The sequence below is a fragment of the Dermochelys coriacea genome, chromosome 1 (genome assembly GCF_009764565.3).
Source record: "Dermochelys coriacea isolate rDerCor1 chromosome 1, rDerCor1.pri.v4, whole genome shotgun sequence".
Lineage (NCBI taxonomy): Eukaryota > Metazoa > Chordata > Testudines > Dermochelyidae > Dermochelys > Dermochelys coriacea.
The window spans coordinates 147,260,361-147,278,038 of NC_050068.2; the positions used below are offsets into that span (position 1 = coordinate 147,260,361).

At 42.8% G+C, this 17,678-nt stretch overlaps 1 protein-coding gene across 2 annotated transcripts in view; it reads left to right on the forward strand.

Annotated features, from left to right (window-relative positions):
• Nucleotides 1–5,462: 5,462 nt before the first annotated feature.
• The window catches only part of LOC119842359, a 52,815-nt gene continuing 40,599 nt past the window's right edge, over nt 5,463–17,678 (forward strand). For both annotated transcript variants that reach the window (XM_043505265.1, XM_043505255.1), the window contains exon 1: nt 5,463–5,687. The gene's annotated coding sequence lies outside the window, so the exon portion shown is untranslated. The remainder of the gene's footprint in view (nt 5,688–17,678) is intronic.

Genomic DNA, 17,678 nt, shown 5'->3' on the forward strand with positions numbered 1-17,678 from the left:
ACAAACCTAACTTTGCTTTGCTGCTTGGTAACGTCTTTCACCATTTACTAATACAGCCTGAATTAGCATTAAGGAAATGTCACAAGCAAATTGTAAATGATCACATAGTTTAGGGCAGTCACAGTAGGAAATGCTCCTATGTTGCTATGCAAGTTCTGCTTTTAATTTGGGGCTTTGATTGATTAAGTATAAAAAGCGTAAATTATATTTTCTGAGCAAAAGAGCAGAGAATTGTTTTTGCTTTCTTAATCACTGTTTTTTGCCTTAGCTCAAAAATTACCAGCTGTTTTTAATTAAAAACTAGGCACTTGTTGACTTCACTCATTTTTCATGAAAGTTAAATTCACATACTTAAAGGTGCTCAACTCACAGCACTGTAATGTGAAGTCCTGTGTGTAGCCACATAAGTTATGCATGGCAAGCAGACTTCCTAAGCTTCACAATGTCAGTGTGTCTTAGGGTGACCAGATGTCCTGATTTTATAGGGACAGCCCCGATTTTGGGATTTTTTTCTTTATACAGGCACCTATTACCCCCCACCCCCATCCCGATTTTTTTACACTTGCTATCTGGTCACCCTAGTGTGCCTCCTCCCTCATGTTCCACGTAAACAGGGACGGCAGTTCACTCCCTGCCACCTCTTTTGAAATTACAAAGAGTGGTGTAGCCACCTAGCCACTAGGAACTGAAAGAGCCCCCTTAACTCATTACCTACAGGCCAACACCATTAAAGGGAAGTTGCCTTTAGCCACTAGGGCCAGATTTGACTCAGTAATCCATTAACAGAAAGTTCTGGATTCCACTACCAGTCAAGTAGAAGCTGTCCAGTCGCCTGTTTGTTTAAAAGCCTTCAGGATCCTGAACACGCGCACACACACGTTAGGTTCAGGCTTTCTTTGCAGAGCTAATGAGAGTTTTAGTGACTCAAGGAAAGCAGGCTTGACTTTCAATTAACAGGTGTTCTTTTAGGATGAATCACCCTGTGCAACAGGCCTGCACCACGCCTATGCAGTATTGCCATGACTGAGCATTCACAAAAAACCATGTCAGGTCCCTCCAAAAACTGAGATTGGCTTAAAAATCATGAGATTTAAAGATCACAATCAACACTGGATTCTTTCTATTACTTGCCTTCTGTTTTTTTGCGCTTTTAAGGTTTCACATTTTCAAACTTTTGTCTGCAACTGTATGAGCTATATATATCTATATAGATAGATAGATATAGATATATAAAAGATGAGCTACTCATATAATCACATGACCCCAGGAGCTTGAGTTTTAAGAAGAACAAATATTGCAAGACTCATGATACAAATTTCAAGAGTCAGCAACACTGGCTATGCACCAATTAAATCATACCTATGGCCTCAAAACGAGGCTCAAGTGGGACGTAAGTAATTCACGGTCCTTGTGTTGGACCTTTGTACAAGGGCAAATGTCACCTTTAATTATTCTGAAATATTTATTATAGTAGGTCAACTCTGAAAGGGATCTCACTCAGGGTTGGGGGAATAAGGGAAGGCAGGGTTTTATGACATACGCCAATGGAGTGTGTCTACATATCAATGATACTTATCTGGCCCCCATCACCTTAGTATTTGAGCACCTCAAAATTAATGTATTTATCCTCACAACATCCCTATGAGGTAGAGAAGTGTGATTACCCCCATTTTACAGATAGGGAACTGAGGCACAGAGAGGCTAAGGCCCAGATCCACAGAGGTATTTAGGCTCCTAACTTCCATGAAAGTTAGATGCCTTTGAGGATCTGGTCCTTAATGACTTGCTCAAGGTCACACAGGAACAGAGTAGTAATTTGAACCCAGGTCTTCCAACTCCTCGGCTAGAAGGTACAGCAGGATACTATGTTTAGCAGAGTGAGCAGTTGCTGGGCTGTGGTCAGTTGCCTTGAAAGAGCATGATGCTCAGGAACAAGTCTCACTCAGCCGTTTGTGGCATGTTGTCCTTCCCTAGATGTCACTTAAAACTCATGAAAGCTCATGACAAAAATAAATAAAAACAATTTAAAAATCCAGAGTACTGTGATTGCATCTATTTATCAAGATAACCAAGTAATTGTATAAAGTAACTCAGTTTAAAGCACTACACAAGTTTTAATTAAAATTCACATCTATATAAAACAAGGAATTCATAGAGTCTTATACCTTGACAGAAGGATTTTCATGGAAAATGCCAATGTTTAACTTGCATTAATTATGTAATTAAACTCAGTATGATTTTCCCTATGGCTTTACTGATGAAGCAGGAGTGAGAAAACCTGAGGGGGGAAAAAGGGCCACAGCAGAAATGTCTCTGCGTAGGAGAGGGCATTTAGTCACAGAGGCTGCGGAAGCTTACCTGGAATGCGGGAAACAGAGGTGCATAGTGAAACTTAAACATATGAAGCACCATACTAAGCACTAGGAGAGGGGGACACATGAGGTGTCAGGAGAAGTCAGGGTGGGTGCTCTGCATAGGGAGTGGGGGGGGGGGAGTCATGGCTGGGGGAGGGGAGGTTGGCGTGTCACTGTCAGGGATAGGAGTGGGGTGGGAAAGGAGGGAAGCTATTGAGATTTGGCAGGGCAAGGCAGCTGGCTCCAGGCTGGGAAGCCAGTACTGGCAATTCACATCTCGCTCCAGGGCTTGTTGCTCCCAGCCCCGGTCTGATCACCCTAGTCTCTGGCCCAATCCCAGGTGCTGTTTCAGCCCTCTCTGGCCCTGCTCTGGCCTCTATCCCCAGCAGCCACGGAGCCTCACCCGGCCTAACCATGTGAAACAACTCATTTAAGAATGACTGGCAGGGGTGGAATTAATGTAGATCAGCCCCCACAGTATTTCCATTGAGAAGGGTGCTGGCCTCCACAGCTGCCTGGTTCTCCTGCCCCTGATTACTTAGTCACTTCAAAACATTTCATTGATTACTAAAATATATTCACTTAATTTTCTGCAGGAGGAGTTAGTATGTTCTCAATGGTAAGAAGCACCTGGGTAATATTAGGGGCTTGCTGTCTGCCCAGGGCTTTCTCCACTTCCACAAGCACCTAAGAAGACCTCAGCTTATTTTCCTCCCTCCCCTTTGTCACAGCAAGTTTCTTATCCCATTTCCCACATTTTAACCTTGCCAGCTCCACATGATAGCTGTCCATTTGGCTCAGACAGGATGTCCTTTGAAGCTTGGCAGTATCATTCCTTACTCTGCCAAAGGAGTCACTGATGGATAACATTAGACCAGGGGTGGCCAACCTGTGGCTCCGGAGTCACATGCGGCTCTTCAGAAGTTAATATGTGGCTCCTTGTGCAGGTACGGACTGCGGGGTGAAACTACAGGTGCCAACTTTCCAATGTGCCGGGAGGTGCTCACTGCTCAACCCTTGGCTCTGCCACAAGCCCTGCCCCCACTCCACCCCTTCCCGCCCCTGAGCCTGCCATGCCCTTGCTTCCCCTCCCCCGTCCCCCCCCACCCAGAGCCTCCTGCATGCCACAAAACAGCTGATAGGCAGGTTTGGGGACGGAGGGGGAGGTGCTGATTGGCAGAGCTGCTGGTGGGCGGAGGTGTGGGGGAGCTGATGGGGGGGGGCTGCTGACATTTTACTAAAAAGAAAAGGAGTACTTGTGGCACCTTAGAGACTAAGAACTTTATTTGAGCATGCATTTGATGAAATGAGCTGTAGCTCACGAAAGCTTATGCTCAAATAAATTTGTTAGTCTCTAAGGTGTCACAAGTACTCCTTTTCTTTTTTCACCTTAAGTGATCACTCTGGTTACAGTGTGTATGGTAACACCCATTGTTTCATGTTCTCTATGTATATAAATCTCCCCACTGTATTTTCCACTGAATGCATCCGATGAAGTGAGCTGTAGCTCACGAAAGCTTATGCTCAAATAAATTTGTTCGTCTCTAAGGTGCCACAAGTACTCCTTTTCTTTTTGCGAATACAGACTAACACGGCTGCTACTCTGAAACCTGACGTTTTACTGTGGCTCTTTGGCAACGTACATTGGTAAATTCTGGCTCCTCCTCAGGTTCAGGTTGGCCACCCCGGTGTTAGACATTTCTTCTCCTCAGCACTCCATGGTACTACCACCATTCCCTCCGTCTCACGGCAGAACTCTGCTAGCCTAGAGGCTGAGAAAAGGAATTACTGGTCTCTGTCAGTGGCCCCTTCACAAATGAGATTAGTCTTCTACAGACTCCGGCAGCAAAGCCTGGCTGTTTAGCTCAAAAGAGACTCAGGGCTTGTCTCTGTGAATACCTACTTTGGGGCAAGCAGGGGCATAAATCTCTCTTGCAATAGCCTGCCACGCATTAAAGTAGTTGGAGTGGGGGTGAATATGAGGCCCAGCTCAAGGAGACATGCTCATCAAGACAGTGTGCTAAAATAGCGAGGTAGCATAGGAAGCAGCAAGTGGTGGGAGGGGCATGCTGCCCCAGTACAAACCAGGGTATGTACTTGACTAGCTAGCCTGAGCTGCTGCTGCCCCTGCTACTGCAGCTACTATGATTTTTAGTGTGGTGGGTTCCGATGAAGTGAGCTGTAGCTCTCGAAAGCTTATGCTCTAATAAATTTGTTAGTCTCTAAGGTGCCACAAGTCCTCCTTTTCTTTTAGCCAGGAGAATGTCTCTTCAAGCTGGGACTCACCCCTCCAGCTCCAAGTGTAGACATACACTAAGTGGCTGGTTGGACCCCGATGCCTTGCACTAAAAGTGCCCTAGTGTATTTTGTTCTACCTTACTTTGAAAAGGGAGTAGATCAAAGTGCACGGCAGCAGGGTCCAGCCACACGGACACCTAGCGCGCGGCAGGCTTGTAGCAACTGGAGACACCCCAAACTGAGTTTCAGAAACTGCCCCAGCGCTCACCAGCTGGAAAAAAAAAGAACCAAGCAGCCCCTTTGAAGTAGCTTAACTTGGGCACCCCCCCCGCCCAAAAAAAAAGGAAGCACCCAAAATTGCTTGTTTCATGTTCTCTGTGTGTGTGTATATAAATCTCTCCTCTGTTTTTTCCAGCAAATGCATCCGATGAAGTGAGCTGTAGCTCACGAAAGCTTATGCTCTAATAAATTTGTTAGTCTCTAAGGTGCCACAAGTCCTCCTTTTCTTTTTCCAAAATTGCTAGTCACTTTTGAAAATCTTGGCCAGTACGTAGGGGAGGTCCGAGGTCAGCTGTAGTGTAGCCACATTGGGCCCCCCGCCCCAGGGCTTAGAGATGCTAAGTCACTAGCACTCCAAGAGCGTGATCGTTTAAAAAGCCCCGACACGCGTGTCGGAAAAACCCCACCACAAAAGCAACCAACCAACCAACCACACTTGGAAATGGGCCATCTCCGGGCAGGGGGCTCCCCGGCCTTAAAAGCCCCTGCCCCCTTCCTCGCAATCGCCGGGCAGCCTGGCAGACGCGGTGCTGCCCACTGACCATGCCCATTGCCTGGGGCTTGCTCCGTCCCTTCAGCAACAGCGGCTGCTCCCGGCCGGCGTCTGTCCGCAAGGCTGGGCAATGCCCGGGAGGCGCCGCCCACAGCCGGGGCGCGCCCTGCCGCTGCTGCCGGCGCCCCACGCCGGGGTTCACGGGCCGGTCGCCGCCGTCCCGCGCCGGAGCGGGCGTGAGGCGCCCAAGGCCCGGGGCCAGCGCGTCTCCCCCCTGCCCCGGCTCCGAGCCCCTGCCGCGCCGGCGCCGGGGGCAGAGGCCGGTAGGTGCAGGGGATGCGCCGCCAGAAGCGGGCGGGCGGCGGGTTCAGAAGGAGCCACCCATTCTTGTAGCCGCCCCGCTGCGCGGCAGCGCCCCGGGGGAGCGGGGGCGGCGGCGAGACTCCCGGGGCCGCGGCTGCGCGTCCCTCCTTCGGGTGGAGGCGAGTTGCCCGCTCACAGGCGCGGGAGTCGGTGTCAAATGTTCTTCGCTTCCAGTTCCCCGCCTGCGGACAGGGCAGCCGGGGCTGCCCTTTGCTGTGACGAGCCGGCGCCTGCTGCCGCTTTACACCGGGCCAGGGCTCCCCACAGCAACGTAAGGCCACCCTGGGTCAGCCCGGGGTCAGGGGCCGGTGCCAGGTGCCCCGGGGGAACGAACAGAGGCTGAGGGCCCCCTGACCAGCTTGGCTGAGGTGCAGATTTTGGCACGCTTATTTTTAATACAAGTCCCAGGCAGGGCGCAGGCAATAAGCAGAATTTCACAGGAGCCGTGACTGGGTCCCTAACTTTTACTAAAAATGACGGTGAGCCCCAGCCCTGCTGCGGGATGGGAGGGGTCCAGCACCCGCCCCCGCCGGGGCTGGGAGCTCCTGGGTCCCTCCGTCGTCAGCGGTACCTGGGAGCTCCCGGGTTCCCCAGCTGCCCACGACAGCCCAGAGCAGCAGGGCCCCAGCTTGGCGCTCCAGGGCTGGCAGTTGACCCCCCTCGGTCCGCAGCAGCTCGGCGCTGCAAGGTCCCCCTGTGGTGGCTGGGAGCTCCGGGTTCCCCCCAGGCTCCTGCTGCCCATGGCGGCTCAGAGCTCCAGGGCCCGCACCCAAGGGCTGACAGCTCCAGCCCCGCCCTCCGCGGGCCGAGGCAGAAAATGTCACAAAGGTCACGGCCAGGCCAGCCACCTCTGCCATAGTGTTCCCCTTTCCCTTGGACACAACACTCTGCAACCTGGGGGACTTGCGTATGTGAGGAAGGGAAAAGAGTGCCCCTACCTCCGCAGAGCTCAGCATTCGAAATTGCAGCACACAGGCGCTGGAGATATTTGCAAAGTGCCAACTACTTTGGGGTGCCTCCATTTTTGTGCGGGCAATTTGAGAAACCAAGAAACCTAGCCCAAAACCAAGGCACCCAGAATTAGTTCACGCTTTTTCAAATAGCTGGCCCACAGCTGCAGGTGCTCTCATTTCACCCACCCTGGCCCAAGCTGTTCTGCCACTCCTGGGCCCACATGGTATTTTTCTTTGTAGCCTTACGCAGCAGGTCTGCTTTCTTCCAAATCAACCAACCTGTTGCAGAAGTCAGAACAGAGGCTAAGTAATTTATTTTTAAAGGTGACTTGTCAAAGGACAACCTTCAGCTCAGCTGTGCATCTATCTCTATCATACAGAGAGTTGAGTAAGGTTCAGTCCAGCTAGGGTTCATTTTTCTTATACCACCAGCAGATCTCTTCTTCTGCCAGTCACTGGAGGGGATGGTGGAAGGAGGCTTCTATCTCCCAGTATTACCAGCTGCTTAGTCCTGTACAGTACACACAAAATATGAGCTGTCCATGTCCTGAAGATCTTACAATCTAAGGCTCTGGTTCTGCAAACAGATATGCATGTGCATAACTTCATTCACGTGAGTAAAGTTACACACGTGCCTACGTGTTCGCAAAATTGGGACATGAGAGAGAAACACAGTGAAGATGTGTTTCAGAGTAGCAGCCGTGTTAGTCTGTATCCACAAAAAGAAAAGGAGGACTTGTGGCACCCTAGAGAATAACAAATTTATGTGAGCAGGTAGCTTGAAGATGAAGATGGTACACCTCAGGGAAATGCAAAGGGGAAGAGGGTGTTTTTGTGGGCCTCATCAGTGATTCCAAGTGGTGAACATCTCTCCACTTTCCTAATCACTCTTACCTGGAAGAATTAATTTCAATTATATGGGTCCACTGTCAAAGGGTTGCCAAGTCTTGTGATTTTAACATAAGTGTTTACAATATTTCATGTTCTTCTTAAAGCCCCAGCTCCTGGCATCGAATGACTGTATGAGAATGTGATTATGTGCTTGCCTTTTTTAAAAAAAAAAAAGTGAGCGAGTGAGGAGAAAAGCTTGAAAATGTTAATCCGAAAGGCTCAATAACCAGAAGGCAAATAACAAGAATGGCAAGTCTATAATTTTTTCAAATCTCATGATTTGAAAGGTAAGCTTATGATTTTGGAGGGCCTGAATCATGGTTTTTCAACACTTGGGGGCTGACAATGCTGCATCCTTCTTCTCCCTCACTAGACTTTGGAAGGGCTTTTTGTTAGGGAGGTCTGCTGTGTGCTACTAATCTTTTCTGGAGTAAATGCACATTTTTTTCCTTGATACAAAGTAGCATGAGGACTAAAAGTTTGTACTTTAACTTATTTACATTTTCATTACGTTCCTCTGTAAATGGTAAAGGAGCAACTTCTCCCTACAATTGTAATGTGTTAAACAGATGATTCTTCAGCCTGTTATCTTCACCCACTTCCTCCCCGTATCGATCTTTATTTAAAAGATATTTGCAGCTTTCTGAAATTTGCTTTTTGTCATGATTGATTATATTCTCTCAGTTTTGCTTATATTCTCTCAGATGGGGGGGAGGAGAAGGGGAAAGAAAGGATGGTGTGGCGTTTTTTTAAGCATGCAAGAGATTTGCAAACTCATCTAAAAGCAAAATTTTACTGTGTGGATAATTATGTTAATTACTGTAGGCTCCAGACCTGCGGGATTTACAATTTATGGAAAATGAGTGGTAGTTTGTGTATTAACCATGATGTGCCAACAGCTTCAGACAGATTCTAGCTAGACTTTTTGTTTGGTTGGTTCTTTATTCACTTAGTGATTTACATTTAAAATAACCCTTAGCAGCTCCTGTTGGCCATGGGGTAGCTAATGAGAACTGTTTATGTAAAATACCCAAAGGCAGTAGAAAACACTTAAGTAACTGCTGGTAAGAGACAATTTTGATGAGATTATTGCTATTCTAAGCCACCATTAGTCATTTCCAATAATCCAGTGGCATTTACTAAGCTCTTCCAGTAAAATGTTCAGAAGAGGCTTGATCCAAAACCACTGAAGTCAATGGGAGTTTTCTGTTCAACTTCTGTGGGCTTTGGATCAGGACCTATTAGCAGATTTAACAGGAAATCTACTGTTCCTGGAAAGTAAGGTCTTTGAGAGAGGGATCACATGCAGGAGGAGGAGATACAGGAGAATGTGGTGTCTTTCTCAGCATTGTTTGGTTGGAATTGGACTGAATTTGAAGAGATGATTTGCAAAATGTTTGCCAAGAACTTGGACTGGGATTGGGAAAAAGGGATATGAACTCCCCTTGAGTAGAAGGAGCATTTTGCCAGTGACCTACTCCTGGAAGAGAGCTAAAACAATGTAGGTAGAAGGGGGGAAGATGGTTGAACTGCTTCTTTAATGTGGAAAAAGAAAAGTCAGTGTAATGCCCTTGCCCTGGAAACAGCCCCTCTGAATTTCTTACCAGGGCTGGATCAACAAAGAGGAGAATGTTCCCAGAGAGGTGAACACAACTCATGCTGGGACAAGACTTTGGGAGTGCTGTGTGAATGCTCAGTTCATTAAGTATGGCTGGTCTATAGCACTTGGTTCTATGCCTCACACTCAGATCTCGGAGCCTTAGTGATGAGCTCATGAAGAAAGCTGTCAGCACTGACGATGCTGTGATCCAGAAGAGCTGTTAACCAACTTCTGGGACTGCCTCACTGGCAGCATTTTCTGACATACATTTTGAGACTTCACAACTTCCCTGCAGGCTGTCATAAGAGAAAGGTGAAGGAGCTTTTTTCCTCTCCCAAAGAGAAAGACCTCTACAGGGAATTTCAGCAAGGGCTTTTCGCTGGTGAGGAATGAGGTTGAGGATTTGGCAGCTGGCAAGGGGGGAAGGGAGGGCTGCTATGAATTTGGTGAATACAAAATTAAGAGTTTTCTCCAAGGTGGTGTTTGGATAGTCACTCCCCTGCTGGGTTCCGAGTTGCTCTTTTTGACTAAGGTCTACAAACTCTGTAATAAGCTCCTCCTGGTTTTCAAAGGTGAATGGCTTATTCACCATATTTCTACTAGGTACAAGCTTAAAATTGCCAGCTCATATTGGGCAGTGGTTCAGGCCATTCAGCTGCCATAGTTAAAGAAAAAATAAACCTTTCCCAATTTAAAATCACCCACCCTGCAGAGGTGTTTATTTCATTGCCTGCTGTTGTACTTGGCTAATGAGATGAGGCAGGATTTAGACACACAAATGGTATTGCTAATGCCTAATTTTACTATGCTAAAAATGGAAAATTATCGTACATTTACTTAGTTAATTAACCATAGCATCTTCAATTCTGAAAGATACTGAAGTGTTTGACAGACAACTAACTTCCTCCTGCATGGAAATGCAGCTGCCCTCTGGTGTGGAATAAGATAGCAGTATAGCAAAATATGGCAACCCTACATGATAGTTTAAAATAAGATGTAAAGTTGAAATTGCATGGGGTATTTAGGATATAATTAAACAAACTGGAACGTGACTAGGACACAATAGCTAATGCTCTTACAAAAAGATCTATTATTATTATTATAAACTTGCATAGCCCCACAGGTGGACTTACGTAAATATAGATATAGTCCCTGCACTGAGGATTTTACAGTCTTCGTTGGAAGGATGTTGTACAAATATTTAAAGGATGCAGCGCAAAGAATTGGAGCAGACAATAATAGGAAATCTTTACTGACTATGAATGGACAGCACCTTGATTTTACTTCTTATTTAGAAGAAACTGTACAGAGGAGGATAGTTTACTAGCTTACCAGCCTTCTCAGCTTCCGTAAAACAGCAACAAAAGGAATAACTACTATGTACTCTTCTTGTATTTTAAACGTAAATGAACATAATTAATGTCTATGATTTGCAAGATATTTTATCAATCTCGTGATGACATCCATTGCTCTGGCTGCAATGCACCATTCCACTGCTGGTGTTTTTCCTACAGGTTAATGCTGACTGTTGATTTTTATAAGGGACAGACTGTGTCTTTAGATTCTGGCCAAGTATACATTTCTTCTTTTAGGAACACAAGCACATTTTCATTTTTCTCATGAACTTCTGCAGAGAACAAATCATTGTGGTAATCTACCACAAGAACAAGCTATGAAATGATTTCTGTTAAATGATGTACCTGTTCTGTCAAAGCAACTGGAATTCTTCTGAAATTATGCCCATCTTAGTTTTCTTAATACATCTGTGTTGAAAAGACTCAATCCTTTAAGGAGCTAGATACTGGCCATGATCCAGGAAATCATTTCTATTCAGGAAAAGCATTTTAATCATGTTTAACTTTATTGACTTCTGTGGGAGATAAGCATATGCTTAAGTACTTTCCTCAACAGAGCCCTATTTGGGACTGTTCACTGCTTAAAGTTAATCACATGCTGAAATGTTCTGCTGGTTTGGGCCCAGAATGTCCAGCACTTTGTAGAACGAAGACACCAAATATGCTGATCTAGTTTGGCAATTTATTTTATAGGTCTGTACGTGAATACACTTTGTACTTGAAGACAATTCATGTATCTCTTAAGAATGATCTTAATACAATGGATGAGAGGAATAGATCCGAATTAACTAAGAAAAATATTGGTATATACCCCACAGCACAGATATAACTTATCTTTTGGATAAGTTGCTATATTAATACATGTAAAGACTGTATTGAAATTGAAAACTGGAGAAGCATACCATAGAAACAAATTTGAAAAGTAATAAATATTTCAGGGGTTTAAATGCTAAAAGGAGTCTAATCAATAATGGGAAAGGTACCAAAACAATTCTAACACACTGTATTGATTTTTAAGTCTTCTGTGAAAGGGAACTGCATGTCATTACTAGGCTAGATGGGAAAACCCTGAAAAAGATAAGGGCTTTATGTTCTTATTAGAAAATACTGTCCCAAATATTCGTTTTTAAAGGTCAAACTCACATACTATATTTATTCTTAGGAAATCACAGTGCCACTCGGTATATAATGAAGAGCTCTTCCAATTGCTAAGCAACAAGTCTCTAATGGCTAGACTTAAACAGAGAAATTAGAGAGGTTCCATCTGCAGTGTGTTTCATGGTTTCTGAAAAATAAAGGTCCTCTCTGACTCCCAGTATACAGACATACCCAGTTAAATAAATTCTATTTTTAAACTTTTATTCAGCTAATTACTAACCTACTCCAATTCATGTCTTCTGATATAAAAGTGTAGAAGGGATATGAATATGCTTGGTTACAAGCCTTAGTGACTAAAACTGAGACACCATTATCACTTCCATGGAGGATTCTGGTATAAATGTATTGCAGATCCAGCAAAGAACACCCAAGGATGCTGATCAAATCCAGGTTTCTCTTTTCCTTATTGACTAAAAATCTTCTGCAGTTTGTGACTTTTTTCTGAGAATTTTTCAAAATGTATATATAAATTCCAGACTGAATAATTTACCCAAACACGGTAGCTTGAGGAACCCAGAGTTGCCGGAGTAGTAAATTGCCCCTATGTCAAAGAGATTGATGGATGAGTTAAGGATGTCGTCGTCACTGGAAGTCCTGTTTTCTCTTGATGTCATAGGAAGTTATATTGTCACAGGACATGATGATATGACTTAAATCTTTATCTGTCTGGGTTAACCCTTGTCTCACACTCGGTCCTAAACCAGATGTCCCATCTTACCTAGAGAGGAAAAAGAATAGAATTTAAGATATGGTCCAGAACCCCTATGGCCCCACCTCTCTAAGTGATAAAGAAACACAGCTAAATGTACAAAAACAAGTTAAAATGTAAAGCAAGAGAGAGATGTTTATAACTATGTGCAAAGAGACCTATAAAGGAAAAGGTGTATCCTTGTAAATAACTAAAATGCTCCAGAATGTTTTCATTGGAGGGGGTCGTGACCCAAACCTCTATGAGATCCCCAAGGCCCTCTTCATTTTGGGAAGGAAACCAACAGCATTAGGTGTATGGCCCAGAACCAATGGTTGATAGGTAGCACCACCCCTAGAAATGATAAAGAAACAGCTAAAAGAATGAAAAAGCTAAAATGTAAAGGGGCAGGGAAGTTAAAAATATGTGCAGAGATTGGCTAAAGGAAAAAATGAATATTTGTAAAAAAGTCTGTTAGAATCTAAGTATTAACCAAAAACATCCCAGTGAGAGAGGGCCCTAGTCCAGACGCTTATGACCTCTCCAAGGCCCTCCTTACCTACAGAGGGAAATCAAAAAGATTTTACAGGGCTCAGAACCCCTAAACCAATGACTGATAAGAACTACCACCCCCTAGAAATGAAAACAAACCGCAACTAAAAGTATAAGAAAAGCTAAAATATAAAAAGTGTTTTAAAAGACTTGCAAAGAGACCTGTTAAGGAAAAAGGGATGTTTGTAAATCCAAATGTTACTACAAACACAGTCAAAAGTTTTGCCGCATGCATAATTGGAAATAAAATTACTAAAAAAAACCAAGGTACAAATAATTATACCTTTTAATAATTTGTGATATGAATTATGTAAATTATATATTTGTTGTTAGAAAGCAAATGTCAGGCTTTAAATAAAAAGTTAAAACAGGATTGCCATACCTCTTCTAAGCTCTAAAAGAGAGTGAGCAAATACAAAAGGCGAGGGGATATAGAAGAGCTGCAGCCCAGTAGGTATGCAGATTAGTGTTTGCAAAAATTCAGTTAATGATGTTTAAAACTCAGTTCACCCCATTTGCCCATCTTTCCTCAAATGGTAATCTAATGCAGGCAGTAAGTCACTCAATTTCTCTTAATTATTTTATTTGGCTCTGTAGGGGGCTTATGTGTTTGTAACCAAAATGATAAAATATATGTAGTTGGTATTATCACAAAGATCCTAAAAAATTTTATTTAACTTCAGACTCATCAGGATCTGTTCTTATCATTGTGGCCACAAGAACTTGGGCGCTGTGTCCCCTGATTTAACTACTGCATCGGTTTTCTTGTTATTCATGACTTTAAAGTAAGAGAGAAAATGCTTGTGCTGTCTGTCTGTATGTGTGTTGTCACATATATATTATATATTCGTAATACCCTGCTGTAATGATGAATGGAGAAAACACCTGTGATGTGTGTGTCATGCTGTCTGGAGTGGTTCATGACCGTGAGTATGAACCTCAGGACAGACTGTCAAGAAGCAGGGCAGAGGCCCCAAACTGGTTGTTTCAGAGTAGCAGCCGTGTTAGTCTGCATTCGCAAAAAGAAAAGGAGTACTTGTGGCACCTTAGAGACTAACAAATTTATTAGAGCATAAGCTTTTGTGAGCTACAGCTCACTTCATCAGATGCATTTGGTGGAAAAAACAGAGGGGAGATTGATATACACACACAGAGAACATGAAACAATGGGTTTATCATACACACTGTAAGGAGAGTGATCACTTAAGATAAGCCATCACCAGCAGCAGGGGGGGGGGAAGGAGGAAAACCTTTCATGGTGACAAGCAAGGTAGGCTATTTCCAGCAGTTAACAAGAATATCTGAGGAACAGTGGGGGGTGGGGTGGGGTGGAGGGGGAGAAATAACATGTATGTTCTATAATTAGATTTCACCAACCTGGTATCAAATGTGACCTCCTAAGCACTATGAAAGTCTTACCATGGAGTCACAGACAGTCCCCTTGAGCATTCCAGTCTATCTTGCCGCCCAAGCAAGCTGGACTTAGTGGTAGTTGATTGCTGTACACATAAAATCACAAAATATTCAGGTTGCTCACAGTCCCACACCACAGGTTGGTACCTTAGATCTCACACCAAAGACAATGCTCATAGCCCATCCTATAGCATCCTAACTAAGAACGTATTAACTAGGAAAAATAAATGAGAGAATTATTTACAGGTTAAAGCAGGCTAACGTATATACACAAATGAGTTATGGTCTCTGGTTCCACAAGGTGACAGAGTTGTAGTTGTCTGTCAGCACACAATGTCTTTTAGGGCTAACGCATGTTGTCCCTGGGAATCTCTGCTTCTGTTTCATAGATCCAGCCCTGTGAGAGTCTAAACAGCAAAGAGATCAAAACTTTTCTTGTCCTCTATTTCCTTCTTCCAGAATTCAAGCTGATGGGACAAGCCCTTTTGCACGTAGCCTCCTCATGGATGTGCGGGGTCAATTAGCAAAGTCTTTGTATTGTAATGTCCCACAATGGCCCATTTAGTTTTGATAGCCTTCCTGATGGGCAAATGGTAATGCCTTTGATAGGGATTTAGCATTTTGCACTAGGTGAAGTTGATTCTTGTTTGGTGAGCTACATAGTTCAGAACAAACATTTTATGGCTATGTAGCAAACACTTAAGTATTACCTTATAGCATGGGATACAGACATTATAAATAGAATTAATACATGAAGCAGCTTTCAAGCATTTCATAAAGTATAAACACATGGTTATAAGTCCAATACCAATCTTAACCATACTAACACACAGGTGAGCGAGACTGGTTTCCAGCAATAAATTTGTCAGTGCTCGGTTGAGGCTGACAGTCTTGTCAAGAGCTGGCAAAATTAAAACCATGCAAGCAGAATAATTTTGTAAAAATATGGGTAGAGGAAAATGTAACTACGTATATACGAGCTCTCACCCTGTTTTCAAGGCACGGGATTTTGACACAATTTTACCATAGTGGTATCTAACTTATTTTTAAACTCAAACACGCAGACAGACAACCACACAGACATGCATTTAAATTTGTTTTTAATTCATTTTAGCAAAACACAACACAAACACACACACAGCACCATTCTTTTTTTTTTTTCCTTGTGGTTTGGGCTAGTTTAAACAACTGGCACCTGCAATTCTTTTTCCTTTGTTAGTTTGCAGACACAACTGCTAATTTATTTTTTATATTTTAATGTGTGTTTGTATGTAATTTATAAATAATACACAGACTGATGTGAAATAAATGGATGCTTATCTATACAAGATTATGCAAATTGACTAGATCCTAGTGTGTCTTGTGCTGGTTTCAGTATCAGTTTCTTTCATTCCCCTTCCACCTCCTTGTATTGCTCACTCTTTCTTTCCCTCTATTGTGTTCTCCACCTTTTCCATTATATCTTGTATTGTTAACATCAATAGGTGTTTACCTGAATGCTCAATATTTAGAAAGACACAAAACCAAAAAACCCAATAATTAAGTTTTCCCTATTGCTTTACAACAGCACTTAGTCAATTCTCTTCAGTATTTTACTTCAATAGGCAGTAGCATTTGTTAAACTGTTTGTGATAAATAGCTGCAGATGCTTTTATTTAAAAGAACATTTTAGTTAATGCTCTGTTGGGAGCAGTAAAAGGAAGTAGACTTTACTTATTTGACAGGTTTCAGAGTAGCAGCCGTGTTAGTCTGTATTCGCAAAAAGAAAAGGAGTACTTGTGGCACCTTAGAGACTAACAAATTTATTTGAGCATAAGCTTTCATGAGCTACAGCTTACTTCATCGGATGCATTTGGTGGAAAATACAAATGCATCCGGTGAAGTGAGCTGTAGCTCACGAAAGCTTATGCTCAAATAAATTTGTTAGTCTCTAAGGTGCCACAAGTACTCCTTTTCTTTTTACTTATTTGCCCAGTCAGTTCTGCTTCCAGATGGCCTCATCAACATCTGTTGAAATTGGGACATTTCTTCTGAGTAAAGATTAAATAGCTTTGTTGAATAAATGGTCAGTCTCTGAACAGTTTTGAGTATAAACCTCCAGCATTTCTGGTAAATCTCATATGAAATGTGACACAACAATTGAGATTATTCAGAACGTGCTAAGAAAGCTCTAATTTGTACTAAGCTAAAACCATAAGAATGCATGAATGTACCTTACTAGGTATTACAAAACCCTCCCACTCAAGTTGAAGTAAGGCAATTTGCTATGCAGGATTTGTGAATTAATTCCATTTTATCTTGGGCGGTATGAGACTTGACCAAAAGCAAGTCCCTCACAGATAGTTTCCCCTCCACTTTGTTTTCCTTTTACTATTAAAAGTACTTTTAAAAATATCAGATAACTGGATAACATACCACAAAGACAGTTATAGAAAAGTATATGGGAAAATATTAGTTTTATTTTGTTGGTTTGTTTTATAGAAGTCACAGAATGGTAGTATAGCTACATCATTTTCAGTCATCTAGCAAACACAAGAAGTTAGCTTGAAATAAACACACAGCCATACAGGCCATCATAGACAAATAATATAAGAGACAAATATAATGGCAATCATTAAGAGTGTTTCTGAACACAGTAAACATTAACCAATATTTTCAAAAGTTACCAGTGATTTTCAGAAAGTAAAATCATAGTCCTTTCTGAAAATCAGACCCTGTCAAGGTACCTCAGAAGTTGGGTACCCAAAAACTGACAACCGAAGACCCTTGTCCTTCTTAAAAATCTTGGCCATATTGCCAAAAAAATAACTTTAATAAGGAGACAACTTCTGCAAAGATAGCTTCTTAGCTCAATAGTATTTATAGCATCCAAAATGAAAATGATCCACATATCCAAAAATGTGTTGTATGAATCTCTGATTTAAGCTAGTCATTATTTCCAGGCTAAGCACCATCTCTAAGGAGAGAAATAGGACCACCACAAACCACAGTTTTCTCTATCCTTAGAATTTTTCCTATATTAGCAATAGGGTAGAATATCCTGAAGTGTTGGGGAGCCAACCTCAATGTAAACCATCATTAAACGTTTGGATGAAAACAGGTACCAAAAAATTACTATTTTTTTTTTGAAAGCACAAGTCAATAGAAAAACCACTTGATCTAGGAGCTTCATTACAAGAACATAAATGAATTACACTTGGAACTTCCTCTCTAGGTATAGGATTATCTAATTGTCTTGGTACTTGAGTGCCTTGTCGAATAATTCTTTAATGTTTTTTAATTAACTGCTTATAGGAATAAAGAGTTTTACAGTAAATTTCAAATTCAGCGACAATATCTTT